This window comes from Nicotiana tabacum, chromosome 7, assembly GCF_000715075.1.
Source record: "Nicotiana tabacum cultivar K326 chromosome 7, ASM71507v2, whole genome shotgun sequence".
Lineage (NCBI taxonomy): Eukaryota > Viridiplantae > Streptophyta > Magnoliopsida > Solanales > Solanaceae > Nicotiana > Nicotiana tabacum.
The window spans coordinates 53430207-53437763 of record NC_134086.1 but is presented as its reverse complement, the minus strand read 5'-3'; the positions used below and the strand labels follow the sequence as shown (position 1 = coordinate 53437763).

General features: G+C 37.3%; 1 non-coding gene across 1 annotated transcript; it reads left to right on the top strand.

Annotated features, from left to right (window-relative positions):
• Positions 1 to 692: 692 nt before the first annotated feature.
• LOC107798391 (uncharacterized protein At5g19025) lies at positions 693 to 7411 on the top strand. Its single transcript, XR_012711645.1, has 2 exons — positions 693 to 1410; positions 7138 to 7411. It is a non-coding gene; the product is annotated as an uncharacterized protein At5g19025 (transcript).
• Positions 7412 to 7557: the final 146 nt, after the last annotated feature.

Below are 7557 nucleotides of genomic sequence, written 5' to 3'. Positions count from 1 at the left end.
AACATATAAATCTTATTTAAATGACACATGTGATTTACTTAATACTTTGTTTCTTATACATTTTAATGAAAATAAATAAACAAATTAACTTATTCAATTCCAGTTCAAAAGATTTAGTTGAAAGGTGAATGTTATTTATTCATTTCAATGAACATAGATTAAAAAAAATTAGCGTAATTGTTTTTTGTAGAAAAGAATAACATCTTTCTCATCAGACTGTTTTAGATTATATGAATATTATTTTAATTTTAAGAAATGAAAGCTTTACTTATTAAAAAAAGTGGATCTCAATATATTACGTATTTAAACACCAAGCACATTCATGAATTCTTTTATTACATAGATTGGAATTTTAAGCCATAAATTCCGAGAATCCTTTTTACAAGAATTAAGGAGTACATGGAGAGGATTATAAATGTTACGTATATTTTAGAGTTGCAAATAAAAACTCCTTGAAAATAAAGGCATAACTCTTATATGGAAAAGTAATCACGCTTAATTATTGGACAATTATATTTCCTTTTTGTAATTATTGAACAATTATTAAAGTGGCAAAATTTTGTAATTGATCGAATGATAACATAGGCCACTAACGTGTACCGCAATATTATCATACGCACTTTCCTCTTCCTCTTTTCCACCTGAAAAACAAAACCCCTCCCCCTAATCACCACCCCACCCCCTACTCTCCCCCACCCCACCACCCACCCTTTTTCTCTAACATGCACCATCACCTCCTCTCTTCCTCCATTACCATGGCCCCCCCTTCTTCTTCTTCTTCCCTCTCCAAACCCCCAAAGAAACCCTCAAATCCAAATTTCCCAAATTGCTCCTCCTCCTCCCTCTGTAATCACTCCCCTTCCGCTACCCTTGATCTTCTCATCTTCGTTCTTGTTCTCTTCTCTGGCACTTTCCTCATAATCTCCTACTTCTCTTACATCTTCAATTCCCTTTCCCTTCTTTTCCCCTACCCACTTACCCTAAACGTCGACGTTTTAACAACCCAGTACATCTTTTACGCGTTCTTCTTCGTTGTTTTCTTCGTGATGGTGATTTCATTCGAGATCTGTTGTGGGTTTTTCGGGTTTTTTAGATCGAGGAAATGTGGGAAACCTGGGTGTAAAGGGTTGAGAAGGGCTATGGAATTTGACTTGCAATTGCAGGGTGAAGAGTGTTTTTTAAGATCTGCCGTAGTAGTAGTAGTAGTAGTAGTAAAGCTGTGAGAGAGATTAACGAGTTGCCTTGGAAAGGTGGGAGTGAGAATAACCCGGATTATGAGTGTTTAAGGGCGGAGTTAAGGAAAATGGCACCCCCCAATGGACGTGCAGTGTTGTTGTTTAGGTCTAAATGTGGGTGTCCTGTTGCTAAACTTGAAGGTTGGGGTGCTAAACGAGGGCGTCGCCATAAGAAGTAAGTAGCTTCTGTTTTGCTTTAAGCATTTACTTTTTGTTGATTGTGTTTTGGTTTCAGTTTCACTACTCATTGTATAGATGATTGTACTTTCAAGAACTGGTTCATTCTAACTGATTGGACAATGAAATCTGTAAAGGTCACTTAATCAATTATAGATTAAAAGGTGCTGAGCTGGTTTATTTCGATTGTGACTGATGGTGCTGAGACTTGTATATGAAAGTTAGAAAAGAAGAAAGAAAAGTGATAGCGATGATGAGTAGAGTTTTATGAGAGATTTATAAAACGGGGTAATGCGGCTTGTATTTTGTTGGGCTTTTTTGCTTCTGGCAGGCAGTTAAGATGTTAGACATCTAAGTGTAGTGAGATAATGTGGCTTGTATACCTGAATTCGTTGCTGATTGATTATGTCCATTAACAAAATGATTAAGTTCGGCGAGCTTGCGCATAACTCGATTAATATACCGGGTAGTTGCTACCTCTCACCATTATATCCATCAAAGCATATATAGATGAGAAGAAATACATTAGCTAGTGATTGTAAGGCTTACTAGTTGACTCAATGGCAACGACTTGTCAAAGAGATCATTCGATCAACTACTTCATAATTGTCTTAATAGCTTCATAGGTGGAACTGGCTTATGAATCCTTTGAATCCATTCTGCTTTATTCAGGTCCATTTCATTCAGATACTAATGATTTGTCTTTTAAGGCAAACGAGGGATTCACTAAAATTAGAAGCTCTCTCAATCTTTTTTTTTTTTTTTGATGAAGTGAGATGTTTCATTGAATGCATCAAGAAGATGCCAGAAAAATACAAAGTGTGAGTCCTTGGCTAACTCTATAAAGACAAAAAAACCTATAAGACCTGAGTTAGCCAAGACCAGAAGCAAAAAGAGGCATTATGCCATGCTAAGGGAGCTAATAAAATCTAAAAGGGAAATGACATCATTTACAGGGGAAAGGTAGCTCCAACTAAACAAATTCATTAGACATTTAGACTTCAAACGGCTGGTGGAAGTTGAGATGCCTTCAAAACATCTGGAATTCCTTTCTGTCCATATACTCCAGCAGATACAAACTGGGATCATTTGCCAGATTTTTTTGTTGGATTTCTCAACTTTCCAGGAGCACCAGCCTTCAAATGCATCTCTAATGTCCATAGGTATTGCCCAACTGAGTCCAAAAACTGCTAAGAACATGTTCTAGATGTCAGATGCCACTGGACAGTGCAAAAAAAGGTGATTTACTGATTCAGTATTGCTGCAGCACATGTAACATCTGTTGACCAGTTGGATTCTCCTTCTGCATAGATTGTCCTGTGTCAGTGTAGCATTCCTGAGGGCAATCCAGGAGAAACAAATAACTTTAGTGGGTAGCTTTGATCTCCAAATGTGTTTCCATGGCCAATTGTCAATCATTCCATTACGTGCACACAGTTTGTTGTACCCTGCCTTCACTGTGTATATACCCTTGCTGGAGTTGCCCCATCTTAGCCTGTCTGTAGTTTGAAGGTCTATGGAAGAACCTTCAATGATTCTGAAGAGATCAAAGAGTTCCTCTAGTTCCCAGTCCTGTAGGTTCCTTCTGAAGAGTGGTTCCCATAAGTTCCCTGCTCTATTCTGTGCAATTGTTGAGTCTGGATCCAAGGCTATCTGGAAAATGCCTGAGTGTGTGTCTTTTAAAGGTTGGGGCAGGATCCACCTATCCTTCCAGAATTTAACAAATCTGCCATCCCCTACTTTGAAGGATACCTCTTGAAAGAATTCCTGTTTTAAGTTGTTGATATACTTCCAGGGCCCAACTCCATGTGGAGCTCTACTTTGTTTGGTGCTCCAGTTGTCCAACTTCCCATACTTAGCATTTCACCAGGCCGTAGCGTTGGCAGGGATGTAGTCCTCCACCACCACTTCAATAAAAGGCTCCTATTGTGCTTTTGTAGATCCCTAACTCCTAGACCACCTTAGTGCTTAGGCATGACTTTGGACCACTTGACTAAATGAAACTTGTGATCTTCACTATTGCCCTCCCATAGGAATGATCTTCTGGCTTTGTCTAGCTGCTTTTTGACTCTGCTTGGCATAGGGAAGAGGGACATAATATAAGTAGGAATGTTGTCCATGACACTTTTAATCAGCATTAATCTGCCCCCAATTGATAAATGCTGCATTTTCCAAGAAGCCAGTCTTTTTCTACCTTTTCAATGACTCCATTCCAGACTTCAATTGTTTTATGCTTTGCTCCTAAGGGGAGCCCTAGGTATGATGTTGGGAAAGACCCAATGCCACAGCCCATAATCCCAGCCAGTTCCTCTAAATTAGTCACCTCATTCACTGAGTAGAAGCTCTCTCAATCTTAACATATCCGTACTTTTCTTTAATTTTCTTTTGACAAATTAGGCACGTCCCCACATTGAGTCCTGTCAAACACCAATCTAATATACATGTAACAATAATAACAGAGCTTTAATCCCAGCTAATTGGCAGAACAAATATGGATCCTTTGATTCCATAAGTTTCTGTGCTTAATTAAGTCTTGTAGTGAATCCGAGATAGTACTTATTTTGAGACAATGTCCCTTTAATGTGATTTTAGATCTACCCTTCCCCTTTTAGTACCTTTAATCATCATTGTGTCGAATCTATGGGGAGTGCATATGAAGGTCTACATACGTAGGATATGGCTAAACCATCCAAACTACCTTCTCCTTACATATTATCTATATAATTTGTCTTGTTTTTGCTCAACCTTAAGCCCTTACTGTTTAGAATGCTCCCTCATAGTTTCAGCTTTCATTGACATCTTCGTTAGTTTCGCTAGTTAACTAATACCATTTGCAAATAACATACAGCATGAAGATCATCTTGTATGCTATTAGTTAATTCTTCCATAAATAGGGTAAACGAGTGTTGGCTCAAGGTAGCCCTCGGGGCTTTGTTCAACGGTACATGTATTATAAAGCGAGGTGTGGTAGGCACTCGTTATGCGTTTGAATTTTGGCTGGTGACCTGAGTCTATTATTTAATTGGAGAGCTTCGAAACAAAAAAAAAAAAAAAAACTCTCGATCATAAAAAGGTAAGTATCGCCTCAAGGAAAGTTCCTAATGTCAACCCACGTATGTGGGAACTTTGTTGGATTTCTTCCCGCTCTTCTTACCCTTGAGACCGCTCTTTTTTTTTTACTTATCAAAATAAAAATATTCTTTCTTGTGAAGGAATAGTACAACAACAACAACATACCCAGTAAAATCTCACTAGTGGGGTCTTGGAGAGTAGAGCGTAGGCAGACCTTATCCCTACCCCGAAAGGGTAGAGAGGCTGTTTCCGGGAGACTCTCGGCTCTTGTGAAGGAATAGTATCTTGTTCAAACTAAAAAGGAAGTATTGGGAACCAACAGGTGCTATGGTTCATTTTGCTCCCATCTTATGACCTTTTAAACATCTTTTTATTTTATTGACTTTCTTAAAGTCTGGGGTTGACATTTTAGGAATAGCAAGTAAAATGTTCTGTGTGCAAATCTATTGTCCAAATTTATGAGAAGTGAATGTAAAGTTTGTTGCAACTACAATTATTAACTTGTAAGATATTGCCTTTCTGTATATATAACCCTAAGTGGAATGCATGTCTGATGCAGCAGCAAAATGGCTTATAGATCTGCTAATTCATGAGAGAAGGTTAAACTTTAAGGGCTTCAAAGATTGTGTGTTTTCCAATGGTGATGTTAGTACATGGGAGAGTTATAGTGATGTAGACAAGATTGCAGAAGTTCTAAGGGATACTTTGCAGTCTTCAGGCTGAACGTGGATTGGTATCGGGAGTGGACTTCCACGAGTATTACATTCTTTTGTTTCTTAGTTCTCAGTTAATTGGGAATTCTAGTGTATGCTTAACGTGTTTGTTATAGTCCTTGATGATTTTGTTTTTCTTTTTTCTTTCTTTTTTTCAATGGAATTGCATTTCAATAATGAAGCTTTCTACAAATATAATGCCACTAAAGCCAGATTTGTAGGATCTCTAAAATATATCTGGCATTATCTTTTCTTAACCTATTAGGCTATGATTGCATTATTTAAAGGTCACAATCCAAGATTCCTAGGAGTACATTCCTTTGTACAAGTAGTAAGTCATTTTCACCAATCAGTAGGCAATTCATACTATCTCAACATTCCCATAGCCTTTATGGTGTGTGATCGAATGCCATGGATGAATAATATCTGATTCATTGTTCTATCGGTGCTTGTGAGCATCATGATGTAAGATAAAGCAGATCACTGCTGGTGCTCTTCATTTATGCTTATCTAATTCATAGATGACTCCATTTCTGCTCTAATAACGTTGGTTATCAGATGTGAACTTCATCAATTTAAGACTAACTGAACCAGTTGAGGATTTGGCAGTAGGCTGCTCTGTCAGTTTAAGATTTCTGTCTTTGAGGTAGTGATGGATTTTTTTGAACTTTATGTGAATATGGAAACTGAGCTCCTGGATTTTGCCACCAAACACTTGGTGATGGCCCACATTCTTCCTTTCAGTTGATGGTATCATGATATCGCTGTATAACAGTGCACCTGTATTTTTAGAAATTTAATATGCTAAGTTCTTCGCTGAAGATCCGAGGTCGAGGTACGTGATTAGACGAAGTTGATAATGAATCTTTAGTATAGTGCAGGTAGAACATCCTTTAATATTATCATCAGGTGATCTGATGCTTTAGGTATATATTTTAGCTATGTTGGTTTTTACATAGCAATGTCATATTTTATCAAGTCATGGGTTACACGGTGCGTTATAGTGGGATCGAATATCAAGAGGCAGTTGGAAGGATTAGTCCATGCAACACATCTGATGAGAAATAATAGAGAGACGGAAAGTCTTACAAAGTTTTTGACTATGGCCATCTAACTAGTCGTTCTTTTTGAAGTTGTTTGTTGGACTCAGTATAAATGTGCTAACTAGTAACTACCATTCTGATAAGTAATATGTCTGAGTGCTTTGATAAGTCGATTAATTCGTTTTAACTGTTTGTTTTAGCAGATAACTTGATATACATTAGTCGCTTAGTTCCTTGGAAATTTAATGCATTTGGCTTTTGCTCGATTGTTTTCTGTTGCGATTGATCTGTCCTTTGTCCCAGAAAAGCTCTAAATAGATTCAGAAGACCTGTAAGAGTTAATTTGGTCTGGATCTGAAATTTGAAGACCGTATTTGATGGAATTATATTGAAAATGATGATGATTGACTGATTGGAATTTTTATTTTTTTAAAAAAATTGATCATACTGTCAAATACTCCGCTCGTTACTTTAAAAGAGCAATTAAACTTGTATTTAATTATTGGTAAAATACATACATTGCATGCTATTTGGAACTCGGGAGCAAGTTGTATTATTTGGCTGTTTAGTAGCAACAATCTGTCAATTTAATCCTCCTAATATATAGGTTAAATTCGATCATACTTCGACCAAAGGTATGCCTAGCTAGTTTCTTGTTTAGAATCCTGATGCTGAACTGTTTTCTTCTGAATTCACATCCTTGCATGGTTTCTACATTCTCAATCTATTAGAAATTTTTACCTACTTGGTCCATCAAGTACAACAACAATAAGTGGGGACTGGGACTTGGTCCATCAAGTGTTGTAACGTATTTTCTTTTGGTCACCTTCCAGATTTTCATTACTGTTTATGCCCTTTCCACTATGACTGACCGATAAATTTGTTGATCTACTGCAGGACTCTGGCACTTAATGGTAAAGCAGATAATCGCTGAATGTTGATCATCGCACATCGGGATCTAATTCGTTGCCTTCTGAATTTGAGAAGCATGGGAGATTGATATTGTTGTTCAGAGCCATTTTGGAAAAAATCCCATTGATACTTACTTTAGAACAATGCTCAATGTGTACAAACTATAGCCAGAACTTTTTCTTTCCTCAAGAAGCGTATACCATAGAACATGAATATTAGATTATCAAATAAGGGATAACATATCTTTCCTCCCTCATTACCTGCCAGGTTTCTGAAGGTGTTGGAACGGTGTTTTCTCTCTAATATTTTTCCTCTCACAACGTTCTATAGTATTATCTTTCAGTCAGCTAAGAGATTGAACTGTTTAAACAAGTTTTCCACTTGAATAAAGCCGGTTCTATGAAC